Raw genomic sequence first — 18,440 nt, forward strand, 5'->3', positions numbered from 1 at the left:
AACAGCATTTTGAAAACCTTAAATAAAACGTTATGTAAATACTAAGGCAATTAGGTGGTGAAGTGGATAAAACACTGGGGCCTAGAGTCAGGAAGAACTAAATTCAAATCTAGCCTCAAATGATTCCTAGCTGTGTGACTCTGGGCAAATCTCTTAACTCCGTTTGCCTCAGTTGCCACTTCTATAAAAGTATCTGGATAAGGAAATGGCAAATTATTCCCGTATCTTTGCCAAAAAACAAAACAGAACAACAACAACAACAACAAAACAAATGGGGTAGTGATGAGTCAGACACAACTGAACAACAATAGATTTTAGCTATTATTCTCCAAATGGTCTCTGACCAAAGCAAAGGACAATAGGATTTTTGCCTGTCATTCCAGGCTTTAAGCTTCTATTATTATGTTTTCTCCTCTGTGAAATGGACATACTTGCATTATCAACTCCAAAGGACTTATGAATCTAAAAATGTTTTGCCAAATGCTATAGAAATGGGACCTGATGTTAGTAGTTGTAATCTGGAGAACATTACACACCTTCAGCCCCAGCAAAGACTGGCACTGTGTAATGGGGCCCAGCAAGACAGACAGTTTTAAGCTATAAAGCTTATGCAGACAAACACATTGTAAAACTCTGAGATCAGCTACCCACAGGGGCCTCCAACTATGAAATCATCATATACTAAATATGGAAATGTAGCAGCAGCCCAGTACCTCAGCCTCTTCTTTCCCTTACATTTTGTTTAGCAATTCTAGCCACGTGGGCTAATTACCAGATGAATTCGTTTTGTAGAATTTTTTCCCCTACTAGCTTGCTCTTTCTCTACTTGCCTTCTTGTTCTCCTCAAACTTACACTGAAGTTATAGAATTAGAGTTTGAATAATACAGATTATTCAGCAGGAATCAAAATAGTTTCACTACCAATCTTTACCATTCTTTGCCAATCTCCCAGCTCCTTAAGGGAAAGGGATAGAGAATCCCTATTATAGAAGAATAAATATAGGACCAGGAGTTAAAAGGCCTACTTTCTAATCCCATTTCTTCTACTAACAAACTCTGGTTTTAGGCATTCTTAATTAATGAACTTCAATTTCCTCAACTATAAAATAAAGGAGCTAGATTAGGTGACCTCACAGGTCCCTTTCAGCTACATCTTAGGTGGAAGACAAAAGAAGAAAAAGATTATAAGGAAGCAAAGGAAGGGAGAATAGGGGGAAGTTCAATCACAGTATATCCCTATTGAGAATGTGAATACTTTATGTTGTTGTTGAGTTGCTTCATGACCCCATTTGGGATTTTCTTGGCAAAGATACTTCTCCAGATTTTTACAGATGAGGAAACTGAAGCAAACAGGATTAAGTGACTAGCTAAGGGTCACAAAGATAGTAAGTGTCTGAGGTCATATTTGAATCCAGGAAAAGGGTTCTTGATACCAGGACCAATTCTCTATCCACTGTACCAACATCTGTAAAACACTTCATACTGAGATTAAAATTTTAAGGTAGATTTTAGGATTACAAAACCTAGATTATCAGAGTCAAAAAAGATCTCTGATCAAAGGATGAGAGAATGTCAGAAGTACAACAACAATACTATATGATGATCAATTCTGATAGACGGGCCCTCTTCAACAATAAAGATGATCCAAATCAGTTCCAATAGAGCAGTAATGAACTGAACCAGCTACACCCAGCGAAAGAACTCTGGGAGATGACTATGAACCACTACATAGAATTCCCATTCCTTCTATTTTTGTCCACCTGCATTTTTTATTTCCTTCGCAGGCTAATTGTACACTATTTCAAAGTCCAACTCTTTTTATACAGCAAATTAACTGTTTGGACATGTATACATATATTGTATTTAACTTATACTTTAACATATTTAACATGTATTGGTCAACCTGCCATCTGGGGGAAGGGGTAGGGGAAGGAGGGAAAAAGTTGGAACAAAAGGATTTGCAACTGTCAATGCTGAAAAATTACCAATGCATATATTTGTAAATAAAAAACTATTTTAAAAAAAAGAATGTCAGAAATGAAAGAAGTCATCTCAGTCTAGCACCATCATTTGATAAAGAAACAAGCATAGAGAAGTTAAATGATTTTCCTAAATTCATTAACATTGATCTAGGGGAAGCAAGGTTCTTGGATTAATGGAGACAATCAGTGTAATAAACAAAGGTTTCAGGGCAACACATAAACTATTTTGGAATCTGCTTATCACTGATTATATCTGGAGGGGATAGTGTGTATGATGAGGAGGGAAAGAAGTAATTACAGCCAACATATATGTAGTGGGGGGGTGGGGGATAAAGAGAGATGATTCAGGCTCCCCTAATCAGTTGGTATAATCAAAAGTTAAAAGAGAAGAGATTGTGTTAATGTCTTCAGTGAAGTATAAAGAAGGATTTTCTCTGATATCCCTTTATGAGGTGTAAAGATATTCTCCTTGATGGAAAGAGAGAACAATTAGCCATTAACCTGAAGGAGCTTCCACATTGTCCCCTCTGGTCCTCAAAAAATAAAAAGAATCTTTAAGGAAGTGGAGAAAAAGAGAGACATCCTAGCAGTCATAAATTGAGTTGCAGGGAGGAGAAGGCCCAGGTAGCCTAACTTGCCTAAAAAAGATACAGAATGGGGGAAGAGGAGGAAGAGTAGTAGGAGTACCATGAGGATAGTATAAGAGAAAGACCCTGTAACATTCAAAGGAATGAGTTGCCTTGGTCAAATATCTCTTATATGTGTAATTCATTATCATTGTGCCCACTCTTCCAATAGACGCTTTGTATATTTTGGGAGAATTAAGCTCACCCTTATGAGGGAGAAATGAAAATTATTTTACAACTATTGCTCTTACAATGCCATCTTAATAAATGACTTTGTCTTTGAGCTAATTGTGTCTACTGGGAAACTATGTCAGTGAGGGCTCATGAGCTATCCTTTTGGGAATGTAAAGCTTATAGAGTACCTTGAACCCTAGAATAGTTTCTCCTATGAAAACCAGCCTGCAACCTGCAAGTACCACATTAGAGGGTAGTCCCAGAAGTAGTGCTACATACATATGTAATGTCTATGTATTTATATGTATATGTCTGTATTATGTATACATGTTTGTGTGTATTGTGTGTTGTGTGTATATTGTGCTAAAACAACTTAATTGAGGAACAAAGGCAGCATGGAACAGCAGAAAGATCTATGGTATCAGGGAATCTGGTTCAAATCCCATCTTTAACCGTTGTTGCCTATGTGAAATTGAACAAACTCTCTCACCTCCATAGTCTCTATTTGCATTCTGTTGACTGGGAGGATTAGACTTGATGACCTCCTAAATTTACTTTCAGCTCTGCATTTATATTTTTATAATCCCAAATTTGATCCTAAGTAACTTTCCTCAGTTACACAGCAAAACAATTGTAGAATTAGGACTAAAATACTGATCTTCAGCACTACAAAGTGCTCTGAGAATCTTTTCTTCAGTTATAATAAGCCCTTCCAATTTAAATTAGAGGAATATAATTTAGTATAAGCCAAAAATATAATATTTCATTATTAGTTATAATAGTGATAGTTACATCAATTTTCTATCTTGACTGATAGATTTATTAAAGCTGTACTCAATTAAAATACAAAATAGTGATTGTGGATCAGTTACAGTAGCTCTGCTAAGACACACAACAGTTCTATTTATCAGCAGTGCTTTAGGGACTTTTCCTGGATTGTGATTTATGACTGAGACCACAGTAGTGTCCTTTCCTGTGCCCTAATTAATTTTTGTCACTGACCTCAATTTATTTGCAAAAAACAGTCTTAAAATCTTGCTTCATCTCTTTTAAGAATTCAGTTCAATTTGTGCCCAAGGTGTGTTTAACTCTGATCCTTTATTTTTAAATGTTTTGGAGTCATTCTCTCCTTATATTTCTTGTGTGGGACATTGTGTGGGAATTGAGTGAACCACATTAAACTCCATCTTGCGATTCAATTCTGAAGCTAGTACAATTTCTTTCTTGTGAGAAAACTTTATTCAATTATGGGAGTTATGAAAAAAACTTTATTACATTGTTTGAATCCAGCCATATAAAGCTGGGAAGCTAGACTACCTTTACTTGCTGTTTAGAGACAACTCTTAGGGACCTAGGTTTTATTGACCAAAAACTCAGGATTTTCTCATAATTGTACAATCAAGCAACCCATATGTTTCACTTCAAAACTGACTCTGACTAATCAATCAATTTTTGCTTTCATGTTCCTTTGATTATTTACATATACTTGGGGGGAATGAGATTCCCTTTTTCTGATTTCAGAGAATTGTAACTGTTTGCTCTCCCCCTTCCAGCTTAAAAAGCCTTAATCTTTTCTCCAATTCAAAATCAGATTATCTAATTTTGTATCTTATTAATTTTATTTTTGTTTTCTTTTAATTTATTGGTATTATTTGATTGTTTTTAATATCTAAAAATCCATCTCATTTAGGGTATTTGAATTGACAAGGAGTCTGTCAGCCTATTTATTATGCTATCATTGACTCAGAGGGTGAACTTGGGCAAAGCTGTGCCACTTTCTGAACTGCAGTTTTCTCATCTGTGTGACTTAGCAAACAGCAACTTGCACCCCCAGATTCAGAGTAGGGAATTTTAAAAGAAGATCCTAGAGAAGTCGAAAGAACAAATAATGGAGAAGGGAGGGTTCCAGATGGGAGTGGGGGGGAATTGGGAAAGTCAGTCTGTATAGAGTCAATTCATTCTTTTTTTTTCCCCGCAGTTTGCCTTGAAGGGGACTCAGATAGGTGTAGTAAGAACAATATCCCATAGGCCTATTACAGAAAAGTTAGACTAGATTTTTTTTTTTCTTAAAAGATATTTTGAGGATTAATTGGCCCTGGGAATCAAAGCTTGGACCATCTTTTAACTATTAACCATCAGCTTCCTAGTGTCTTAAGTACAAAAAGCCAGCACAGAAAGAATATAATTTTTCCCTCTGGCTTTTGGCCAGGAAGCCAACAGAGAGACAGGGAATCTGTGCCCATTTGAATCAATGCTGCATCTTGCTGAATATTCTTTCCCTGTTATAGCTAAACATCCTTTGTCCTCAAGAGTCTCATTTTTGTTCAGTTTCCAAATCTGAAGCACCAGGCTAGCCTAAATCATGATGGCTTAGCCTACAACACCAGGCACTGCAACTTTCCTGTAGTTGTTTTTCTAGTGCAGAAAGGACTGGGATATAGTTGTATATATATAACTGTTATCTTAAACTATCTATTCCTCTAAAACAGGGAGAAGAAGAAACTATTGTTAGAGCCATGGAAAACAAAATTGCCTTCTTCTCTTCCTCTGTCTCTCCTGTGGCATTCAGGAAAAGACCTAGTTTCCCTAGGGTTCCTACATTTAGTAGCATAGTCTGAGCTACCAATCAATTTACCAGTGAAAAACTTTTACTCATTTCCCAGATGGGAGTAGTTGAGAACCGAAATTCCACGGTTTTGCTTAGGGGGCTGGAGCAGATGGAATGGAACATGTGGTCTGAGATGCGCCTGAGGTTATTTTCTTCATGGTTTTATTAGAGGCAGCATGAAATAGTGGATAAAATATCAAATCTTGGAGTCAGGGCAACTTGAGTTCAAGACCTCCCTCAAGTTCAAGATGCATATTCATTGATTAAGATCCTTAGCTTCTCAGCACCAAAGACAACTTGTTTACATTATAAATGGCAAAATAATTATTGATCTACACTGATAAAGGGAATTTTACCAACATTAATGAAATTACAACTCCTAATCCCTCCTCTGAAAAAAAGTTTTTTATTAGTAGTTTGATTACACACTTTCTAAAGAAATGACTTTGAGTAAAAGGAATAAACAAAGCAAAAATGAAAACATTAGATAGAGAATACTCTGTATGCCACTAAAATGATTTTCTTAAAGTACAAGTTCAATCATGTGATGCATACCCCTCCTCCCCACTCAATAAACTCCAGTTGCTCTTTTACCTCCAGGATCAAATGCAAAATGCTGTATTTGGCATTCACAATCCATCATAACTTTGCCCCCTCCTACTTTTCCTGTCTTCTTATACCTTACTCTCCCTCAAGCATTCTTCAGTCTAATGAGATTGATCTCCTGTTTGTTCCATAAGCAAAATACTCCCATCTTTTGGTTCTAGACATTTTCTCTGAGTTTTTGCTATACCTGGAATGCTCTCTCTCCTTACCTCTGATGAGGGACCTCCTTGGGCTTCCTTTAAATCCCAACTAAAATCCCATCTTTTATTGGAAGCCTTCCTCAACTCTTCCTAATTCTAGTGCCTTTCCTTTGTTATTTACTACCTATCAGTATACAGTTTTCTTTTTATGTTATTTGCATATTGTATCCCTCATTAGATTTTAAGCTCCTTGAGGATAGGAACTGTCTTTTGCCTTTTTTTGTATTCCCAATGCTTAGCACAGTGCCTGACACATAGTACTTAATAAATGTTTATTGGTTGATTGATTGTGTGTGTGTCTGTAGCCAAGAGATTTTTATTAGAAGATAGGTGAACCTCTCATAGACACAAATGTCAGAACTCAGCCCATTTAGTAATCAAATCAATACTACCTTTCCTGGAAAGGTCTTGTATATAAATTGCCTGATTGGCTTACCATCCCTGAGACTTCCCAGTCCAAAATACCCTTCTCTGGCCACCATTCCCCTATATAAGTTGTCTTTTCCCATTAGGATATAAGCTTTGTCAGGTAAAAACTATCCTTTTCTTTTTGTGCCTGTATCCCTAGCACTTAGCTCAATGCCTGACACATAGTAAGCACTTTTTAAATACTTTTTAAAAAATCTACCCATTCATTCATTAACTGGGCAGGGTTTAACAATGAGAAAGGTCCCAGTAGCCTGAGAACAGGAAGCTTAAGTTGATATTCACTATGCCCTCTGGTGGCAGGTGGTCATAACAAAATGCATGCAGTGACCTGGATTTCTCAATCTTCTAGTCCCAAAGTTTTTTGATTCTAAAATGTCTTCCAACTCCAACGTTCTATGCCTTGCTATTTTATCTGTGACCCATGGGTCATTACTGAGTCTCTTTAGTCAATATGATACCCTGTGGGTAGTAGCATCATTTCATTTTAATCTAATAGCTTTTATCCTTTTCAAATAAAGGATTTTTTCTTTTTGCACCTAATTCAATGCCTTAACCAATTGATTGATTAAAATAAGGATATTGGGAGATAGCATTTTGCTAATCACTTTCATTTAGGGTGAAGTGATTAATTCATTTGACCCCAGCCTTTACATTTTGCCCTCAGTTTGATTTTTTTTATTTTTAGTAAATATACTGGATTGTGTTTAGCAAAGTCCATAGTTACAAATTCAGGATGGTGATCTAAAGATTTGGGAAGGTAGAGCATTTTCCCTTTTGAATACCTTCTTCAGTGCCCTGTACTAAATAGTAAGCAATAGTATCAGAACATTGCTACTCCAATATCTTGGGATTGCCTCTAGCTCCCTGGGGGGAGAAGTAGCTAGCTTGGCAGGGGACAAGAGTGAGCCAATCCTAAAGCCCATATCTTAGTATAGCTAGCAACCAAACCACAAGCCATTATTAAGGCAAATTCCAGTGAATGTATCTTTCTCTTCCCTTCAAATTCCACCCCCACTCTATTCCATCCCTTACACACACACACACACACACACACACACACACACACACACACTTTGGTCATCCAGGAAGATCTAACTCATAATATCCCATATTCTCATTCTTTGTCATCATAGTTGCCATAAATCTGATTCTCCCATCAGGCTCTTGGACTTTCTGCACTCAGTCTAATTTCATATCTGCCATCTTTTGCCACATTATTTTCTGTTGCCAGATATGTCCTCCTCTCCAAATCTGAAATCAATCATTTTCTCCTCAGCTGCCCTCAAAGTAGAGAGGGCAAGGGAAGAAATCTTCCCCTGCAGGCACTAGCACCTGTGCCTCTCACCTTTCCAGCTTTGTATTATCCTTATCTCCTGACAATATGCATCTAAGCATCTCTATAAGTATGTGTATGTTTCTGCAACTATTCTAAGATACTTGGCAATGGATACTTGGAGCTCTGTAGAGCATGAATTTACAGGCTGCTCATCTGCAAGTCCACTGTTAGTTGGCCCAAGAGATGGACTCCATTCATTCATTCATTTAATTATAGAGGTAGCGTGGATGTGGAAAAATTGCTGGACTTGGAATAGGAAATATCTGAGTTTAAATCCTAGTTCTATTATTTACCTTGGGCAAATGTCTCCACACTTCAGTTTTCTCGTCTGTAAAACGGGAACTTGAACAGTATTGTTGGGAAGAAAAAATGAGATTATTTATGTATTTAAAATGATGCTGTTATTATGTTGTTTTTCAGTCGTGCACAACTCTTTGTGACCCTATTTGAAATTTTTCTTGGAAAAGATTCTTGAGTGGTTTGCCATTTTCTTCCCTAGTTCATTTTGCAGATGAAGAAATTAAGGCAAATAGTGACTTGCCCAGAGTGACACAGCTAGTAAGCATCTGAGACCAGATTTGTTATTATGAAAATGAGTCTTCCTGACTTCAGACCAGTATTCTATCCACTTTGCCACCTAGCTGCCCATTTAAAAATGCTATGTGTCAGTTATTATTATTATTATTATTTATTCATTCATTCAACAAGCATCTCTATACAGCTCTTCCTGGAAGATAAGTCCAGTGTATAATACTATGGAGAATAAGGAAAGGAGACACAGTCCCCATAACTTTGATTTAAATGAAGAGAAAGGTTAGAGCTTCCAGGTGAGCCCACTTCTTTCCAAAAGAGCCAGCACACTGGGAACTGGGCAAGGTTCCCAACCACAAAGCAGTCTTTCTGCCTTTCTGTTTATTGTTCCTAAGGTTTGTGGCTTGGCCTCTTCTTCCGTGCCAGGAAAATGGTAACAACCCATCACTGACTCACAAGGAAACTGCACAGAGAGCAGCCTAGTAAAACCAATCTCTATGAATAATGACACTTCACATTGATGTAGTGTTGTACAGTACACAAAGCATTTTAACCCTTAGTAAGTAAGATCACATTCAAGTTCATTTTAAATAGCAATGAATTCAGTAAAAATATAAAAATTCAGCAAATTGTAGCAGATTATTGGTTGCTATGGATGTTATGTCTCTCTCTTAAAAGCTGATCAGGGAATCCTGATTAATTTGGAGCACTCATTATGTTTCAGATACATGAGGTTTGACTACCTATCCTCCACTGTTTGAAAATCTGAAATCTATTTCCTGGACAACAGTCATAACAAGAGCCCAGTGTGCAAGGAACCAAAAAATGTCAACTGGAAAGAGCCTTAGAATCAGTCTAACAGAGGTGATCAGGGATGTGTGTCTGGTTATAGGAGAGGTGACCTGATCCAGCAAATTAGTGGGGCTCCTTAATCACTCCAGTAACACTAGAACATAGAATGATAGAACTGGGAAGATTCTTAGAATCATAAAACATAGAATGTCAGACCTAGGAGGGACCCTAAGATTATTCAGTTCAACTCCCTTGTTTTATAAAAGAGGAATGGAACATTCCACATTTGTAAGACATACCCTCATACATATATTACATAAACTCATGCATACACACATTTACAAAGAATATATGAGAATACATAACATGTATTTTAGACTTAATTTTATATGTGTGTATATATGTCTGTGCACACATTTGACTATATAGATATAAATTAATGCATATACAAAATATATGTATTAAGTAGGTCTCCTATACTGTCTTCCTTCCCCTCTGACTCCCATACACACTGGGAAGGATGGGTGTAAATAACTGGAAAGTAGGTCAAATTCTTAAATGTAACCAGACAGGCTGATGAGGCATCTGCTGGCCTCAGGCTCTGGGCAAGGTGACATATGTCCAGAGTAAAGCTCTTGGTGGAGCTCCAGTTCCCCAGGCAGACCAATCAAGCATCTAGCAAGTGACACAGAATAACTCACCAATATGGAGAGTTCCTGTTTCCACTTTACTCAGGCTTTTGGACCAAGCCTGAATCTACCTAAATAAATTAAAGGGACTGGGGGAGGGGATAGGGGAAGTGCTCATGAGCATTTAGCCAACAAATGTGATCAAAAAGGATAGCATAGCTGGAGAATTAAAGATTTTTTAATCTTTTGAATGAATTCTTTAGTGAATTATCTAATCATCTTTATTGTTTATAATGAAGAGACTCTTGACATTTGAGGTTTTTCTCTTTTTTGAAGCCTTGTATAGTGAAACAAAGACCTTACATAAGGCACTTTTTTGCCCTCTACCTGTTTCCTGTAAAATGAGATTAATAACCCCTACCTTTGTCGAAGGGGCATGCTATTATAGAATGTAAAAGATAGATATTGGATGTATAAGTACTAAACTATAGTAAACTACTTTGTAAATAATAGGGTACTATTCAAATATGATAGATTTATATTATCATATTGCTCATGTCTAAGCATAAGATTGAACTTGAATAAAAAAGTACAAAAGACAGGTGTTAGCCTTTTCTCCAAGGGTATGGTTTTAAAAGTTTAACAACCAACTCTGGAAAAGGAGAAATGTATGCAAGAAACACTTTTAAGCTTAATCTTCATTAACATTTTCTCCATCACTTTCTTAAGTCTAGAGAATCAATAAAGCAATAAATCATGTTCTAATTGGTAGTCTGCCAATGTTTGAAATAAAAGTGTTCAAAGTGAAAATTTAACAATTGGCTCATAAGGACTCCAGCACTTCTTTGCCTTTCCTCCATATCATCTATGAAGGCTCAGATACAGACATGTGTAGTGATGAGAGCTCATGAAAGAAAGGCTCACTATTTTATGAAGTAGAAGAAGAATCTTTTAAACAACCTCCCAGCTTCCCCTTCTGCCTCTTATTTTTCCATCTTTGACTCTTTTTCTCTTCTCTTCTCCTCTCATCCAGCCAAGTACACACCACTAAGTGGCCAGGATATATGTAGGGGATCTTCATTCAGGGAACGATGCAACTGATAAACACCCAGCCTGGGTTATGCTTTTCCTCCTGCAAAGGAAGATCTACATTTCAAAAACAAGATTCCTTGGAAAGAGCAATTCTTTTTTCCCCAAATTTATTATATCTGAAGAAACAGAATAAGCAAAAAGAAAAACAGAAAAGCAATACAAAACAAAAAGGATTCAAAATATATAACAACAAATATCAATTAAGAAAGCATATATATTAGTAGAAGAAATTATATTCACCAGCATCTGTCTTTTCTTTACTTCCTTACAAATTGTTCTTTTGTTCTCTGCTGAGCACCTTATTTACTTTATTCTTTTTTCCCCATTTCATTCTCTCCACCTCCAAGAATGTCATAGTTAAGAAAGGATATTTTTATATATACATATGTAGATATAGACATACACATACATTCACACAAAAACACACACATATCTCCCTTTCATCTCTCCACCACCCCCAAGCAAGCTACAGTTAAGAAGGATATATTTATGTATACATATGTATATATGTATAATATATGTATATATATTATATATATCTACATACACATACACACACTCACACACCCACACACCCTACATACATACAAGTCTTTCCTATCCCTGCTGACTCTTTCGTTAAATTCTGCTCCATAACTTGGCTTCTTTATTACTTAACTCTCCCCATCCAGAGATCCCTCCCTTGTCTTCTTACCTCACCCTTTGCTTCTCCATCCATTCCCCCTTATTTTTGGTATAGATTTTGAAGAGTGCTATACCCTTCAATGTATATATGTAGTGTTGCCCTATTGAACCCATTCCCAATATGAATAAGTTTTCAGAACTAAGCGCTCTCCTCCCCCCTCTAATGCTTCTGTGCCTATACTTCCTTTGCACCTCATTTGTATAACATGATTTCTCTTTTTACTTTTACTCTTCAAATCTTTCTCTTGAGCTTACCCTATTGTTGATGTACATCTTAAATGTAAAGTATACATTTCCCATATTAAAAAAAAAAAACATAAACAATTTGTCCATATTTAAACAGTTTGTCCATGTTGAGTTCCTTAAAATTGCTCTTTGATTGTAATATTCTCTCTAAAATGTAATGTTCTCTTGTTGGGGTTTTCTTGGGGTCTCTAGAGGCAGCCTTCCTTTCAGTTCAGCAATCACCATACGAATAGCCAGGGGTTAAAGTCCAAGTCCTTTATTGTCTCTTTCCAATTGGGTCTTGTCTCCTTTCCTGGGGCCCAGTTCCTTTATTATCTCCTTCCTGGGGCTGGGCAGCTTTCTGGAGAGCCTTTCAGTCTGACCTTGGTTCTGAGAGCTTGAGTTCCTACCTGCCTTCTCTAGCTTCTGCATCTCCCTGACTGAATCCTAGCTGAGGCGCCTTCCTAGATTATATAGCTCTCTTTTCAATAAGTGAATCTTGTAGAACTATAGTAAGTACTTAGTACATATACTGAACTAGAGAACTGTCAAGCACCATGCTAAATTAGATAACTATTGTCTCTATCAATTCCACTGACTTACCACCTTGTTTCAAGTTCTGGCCCATAACATTTGATATTGGCTTTCTTATATGTTAAATTTTCTGCTTTTTGAATTGATTGATAGAAAGTCCTGAAAATTTGCAAGTTCATTGAACATCCATTTTATTTTATATTATATTATATTTTACATTTTATATTACATTTATATATTACACTAATGTATTTTACATTTTATATATTTACATTTCATATTATGGATAATTTTGCTGAATATGATATTTTTGGCCAGAGGCCTAGTTCTTTTACTTGTCTATAGATATGATTCCAAGACCTGTAATCTTTTATTATAGCTGCTGCTAAGTCTTGTACAATTCTAATTATAGCTGCAGCATATTTGAATTGTTTTTTTTTCTTTTTTCTTGCAAAATTTTCTCTCTGGGGGTTTTGAAATTTGGAAATAATATTCCTATTTGTTTTCCACAAAGAATCTCTTTGAGGTGGTGATAAGTGAATTTTTTTCTATTTCTACTTTCCCCTCATGTTCTATCACTCCAGGACAATTTTCTAAAATTATTTCTTGCATTATTGTGTCAAGGTTCTTTTTTTGGTCACAACTTTCTGGCAGTCTAATTATTCTTACATTTTCTCTTCTTGATCTGTTCTTCAAATCTGTCATTTTTCTTATGAGATGTTTCACATTCTGTTCTATTTTCTCATTCTTTATATTTTGTTTTGTTATTTCTTGGTCTCTCATAGTTTCACTGGCTTTCCCTTGCCCAATTCTAATTTTCAAAGAGCTATTTTCATCTTTGAGACTCTACCTCTTTTTCTAATTGGTTAACTTTTAAAAAAAAAAATTCTTATTTTTCTTAGATGGTTTTAATTTTTTTCTTTATTTTTTCCTCAATGTCTCTCATCTGAGTTTTGAATTCTTCTATAAATTCTTTTTGGGCAGAGAGACATTTCACATTACTCTTTGGGATAAAAGGTTTTTTTTTTTTTTTTAAACTAAAATGTCCTCCTCTGAAGATGAATCCTAGTCTTCTCTATTCCCATAATATATTTCAATGGTGGGGTTCTTTCTTCTTTGGCAGTTCATTTTTTTTTAATAAGAGGTATTAGTGGAAGCAACTCTAATTGTGGGCTTGGGGGGATGGTGCCTCAAGCTTTTTTTAAGCTCTCCACTCTGACCAGGGTTACCAACCAAGAGCTCCACTCTCCTGCAAGTGCCCACAGCCAGTACTGCCCCTGCCCCACTGCTTCTGCATTCACCATTCCTTCTCATTGAGGAGCCCAGCTGGGCCTGGCATTCCCAATCAGCTGAGGTTCACTCTGTCTTCTCAAACTCAAACACTCAAACTTCTAGGACTAGACAAACATACAAGTCTCTGTGGTTCCTGCTAAGGCTCCAGCCACACCCAGCTAGCTGGAAGAATCCCCTTTTGATGTTTCTGTGGACCTAGTCAGGAGGTGTTTGCACTTCAGACAGGTTAAACCCAGCCCAAGGTCTTTCTTTAGATTTTTCGGGTTGTATCAGGAGGACCCCTGTTCTGCCCCATGTTGTCTTGATTTTGCACTAGTCTATGTTCGCTTGAGGCTCAAATTTGTTCAATTTGTGGGGGAAATCGAGAGAGCTTGAAATTCACCCAATCTACTCTGCCATCTTCCCAGAATCCTTCCAGAAAGAGCAATTCTTAACCCAAGCAGGCCATTGCCAGTTGTCCTGACCTATTCCTTGCCACTGGGTCTCAATGACTGGAGAAGAGAATGAGGCTGATGACTTTGCACCCTCCTGTATCACTTAAATCCAATTTGCTTGCAAGTCATGATATCACCTTCCTGATGTCATTGATTCTCTTCAAGAACAAAGGATGAACAACAGCTTAACCCGATGACATGAAACTTGAATGGTGAAATTTCAAACATAGTGATAATTGGATGGAGATAATATTTAAGGGCAACTGGGTCAAACAATGAGCTCTTTTATGTGTACCTCCCCTTTTATATTATACTGATTGGAGCCTTCTCCTCTTCTATGGCTATAGCAGAGGCGTTATCTTCTAAAGATGGAGTGGGGTGAGCCAGATTGGCCCTCTTCATCTCTTCATGACAAAGCAGGATGGCTCCAGGGGTGTTGTTACCTGGATCACTTTGGCTGCTTGGATCAATTGACCTGTTTTGTGGAGAGTCAGTATGGTACAGTGGAAAGAATATTCTATTTAGAATAAGAGGAACTAGGTTCAAATCCTAACATACCAAGAATAGTAGTTATTTCCTTGTTACTACTTCAAACAGAACACTTAACATCTTTGAACCTCAGCTTCCTTAGTTGGAAACTGGGAAATGGACAGAAAAAAGTCAAAAGAAAACACAGATAAGCAGAATTTGTAATATAAAATATAGCTATAATACAAAATATATATAAAATAAAACTTTAAAAAGGTAGCATGTGAAATGATGAATAAATATATATGTATATATTTATATATATATATATATAATATATATTTTACATATATACATATATATGTACATATATACATTACATATACATATACATACATTACATATATAATATATATACTTTTGTATATATATAATATATGTATATATGTATATATATAATATATGTATATATACTTTTATATATTTTTTATATATGTATATATACATATATATATTATTTCAGGGGTTAGCACTGTCTTTTTAAATAGCTTTTTTATTTTCAAAATATATGCAAAGTGCCTAGGGGAAGGGGTGGGGGAAAGAGAGGGAGAAAAAATTCTAAAACAAAGTTTTACAAGGGTGAATGTTGAAAACTATCTATGCATTTATTTTGAAAGTAAAAAGCTAAAAAAAATCCTGCTCTAGAGAATAGAATCCTTTGTTGGAAGTTATTGGAAAGAATATATTTACATAAATATCAGGGATAACTTTGTAATAATTAGACAATGGGATAAAGTTTTAAAAATATATATGCAAAGATAGTTTTCAATATTCACCCTTGCAAAACCTTGTTCTATTTTTTCTCCCTCCCTTTCCCCCACCCTTTCTCTAGACAGAAAATAATCTAATATATGTTAAATATGTGCAATTCTTTTAAACACATTTCCACATTTATCATGCTGCACAAGAAAAATCAAATCAAAAAGGGGAAAAAATAAGAAAGAAAACAAAAAGCAAGCAAACAACAACAAAAAAGATGAAAATGCTATGTTGTGATCCACATTCAGTGCCCATAGTCCTCTTTCTGGATGCAAATGACTCTCTCCATCACAAGTTATTATAATTGGTCTGAATTACTTCATTGTTGAGAAAAGCCAAGTCCATCACAGTTGATCATCACATAATCTTGCTGTTGCTGTGTACAATGTTCTCTTGGTTCTGCTTACTTCACTCAGCATCAGTACATATAAGTCTCTCCAGGCCTCTCTGAAATCATCCTCCAGATCATTTCTTATAGAACAATCATATTCTATAACATTCATATACTATAAGTTATTCAGCCATTCCCCAACTGGTGGGTATCCACACAGCTCACAGTTACTTGCTACTACAAGAAGGGCTGCTACAAACATTTTTAGGACTTTCTTTATAAGTAGAAGTATGTGATATATTATGGCAGCTAGATGGTACAGTGGATAGAGCATCAGGCCTGGAGTCAAAAAGACCTGAGTCTGATTATTTCTTTTGTTCTACCCAGAAGATGGTTATTATAGACTCTTGTGTTCAAAAAGACAATGCTTGTCCCAGAATGAATTGGGTGGGTGCCCTTTGCCAGAATGACTCATTCCTAGAAGTTCAAGAAATCTCCCTAATTTTAATCAGTTAGTCACATTTAAATATCTGAGTTGAGACCAAATGCCAGCCCTGGAGCAGAAACAAATTCATTGCCAAATATAACTGTCAATAGAATTCTAAAAGGTCCTTCCAAATAAATAGAACCACTGGAAGAGTATTCAGGGAACTGGGTGAAATTGTGCATAACTGAGCCTCCATTGTAAAGAGTCCCTCCCTTTGGAGGACCAGAAAAGCCTCATTTGAGTCCCTCCACAATCCAGACTCAACTGAGCTCCCCCTCCTTATCTCTCACTACTTCTCTACTTTTCAATCTATATTCCTAACTCACAGATAGACTTACTATTCCTCAAGTCAGTCTTCTTTTTCTTGCCATTTCAGCCTAACTAAATTGCATGCATCCTTCAAGGCCTAGTTCAAATTATTCAATGAATATCTATTAAGGATCTATCCTGTCCTAGACACTAAGGATACAAAGATATATATAACATGTGTTTTTCAATAATGATTCATTATTCCATATTCATTGAGCAAAGCAGAACTGAAGAAGCCCAAAAGAAATACAAGATGTGCAAAATTAGAGAAGTTACCCGAAATGTTCATATGGATTATTAGTGTCAACCTGTGGCAGAGCATTCCAATCTTGTATTGATCTGATCAGCCACAATCTGACACACCGTAACCGGACACTAACGTAGCAATGCCATTTTAGTCTTCTTTAAGAACAAAGGATAACAACCACCATTAACCACTACCACCACCACAAGAAGTTTACAGAATACTTTTCTCATGACTATTCTGAAAAATAGATAGTAGTTCAAATATTATTTTCCCGATTTTATATTTGGAGAAACTGAAGCAAATAGAAGTTAAGTAACTTGCTTGATGTGATAGAGCTCCTGACAAAACAGACCTAAAACCCAAGTCTTCAGATTCTAAGATCAATATTCTTCCCTTTATAATAAGTGTGCTTTCTAGGAACTTACAGTCTAATGAGGGATGGTCAGATGCGTCTGTCATATATAGGTTGAGTCAGATACACTCACAAATGCACACAAATTCCTATGTATGTATGTGATAGATATGTCTCATTTGGGTTATTATTCTTGGATTCTAGGGGTAACCCTGTAGAGTTATACTCTTATTATGAAAACTCATAAACTCCCACTAACTTGCTTCCCATTTACACTCAGCCTAATTAGCCCTTAGCAAAGGCATTTCCCCAGATGGCATAACAAAAGCAGTAGTTACAAAACATTTCCCCACAAACCTGGGACACAATCTCCCACAAGCACATAGTGTCCATGGGAAGAATTTGTTGAAATTATAGTATACATGTATGGCAAAAGTATCTCATAAGTGTTGGTATTACAGGACCGGGAAAACCTTTTTTCTCTTTATAAAGTCCTTATGCAATTTCCCTTCAGCATAGTATCTCTTCAGGTTGGATTTCTCATATGAGTTCTTAGGGTCTGCTCTTCTCTATAATCCATCTTTATGCTCTATTGCCAAGGGTCATGCTTCTTGATGGTGCTTCTTCCATTTTGATCTCTGCTCCTCACTTTCTCTTATTGGCCAAGTGGTTCCCCTTCAAACCCAATGATAAAAGGCAATAAAGGAAGAATACAGAAATTCTATTTTCCTCTTCCTTCTCCTCTGCCCCTCCCTGGGTTTCCATAAGTAGCTTCTGACTTAAAAATTTTTTTTCTCCACTCAAACTGATGAAATTCTCCCTGGGGCTTAGATGTTTTATTGTCCTCTTTGACTTTATCTGGGAGGTGTTTGTACCTCATAAATGGATCAAGACTTAGATATATCTTCACAGTTAGCTTAACACTTCATTAACACCTTGTGATTACATTCTGGAGCTTCTGGTTCTACATCAACTGAGTGGAGGGGGAACTTCCTCCCTTACATATAACTTTAATATAGAAGAAAGTGAGGTAAGTGCAAAGAAGTGTTACAAGCAAAGTTCTATGAGAAATTTTAGGGGAAGTAACAGAAGAGAGTTTAGGGTGAAAAGGATAAGAATCAGAGAAAGCTTCAAGGATTATGGGTTATCTGAGCTGGGCCTTGAAAAAATAGAGAATGGTCATTACATTGAGATGTGTAGAGACTCCATTCCAGAAATGGAAGAATAATGGGAACAGAAGCATGGACGTGGG

This window comes from Sarcophilus harrisii, chromosome 2 (assembly GCF_902635505.1).
Source record: "Sarcophilus harrisii chromosome 2, mSarHar1.11, whole genome shotgun sequence".
NCBI lineage: Eukaryota > Metazoa > Chordata > Mammalia > Dasyuromorphia > Dasyuridae > Sarcophilus > Sarcophilus harrisii.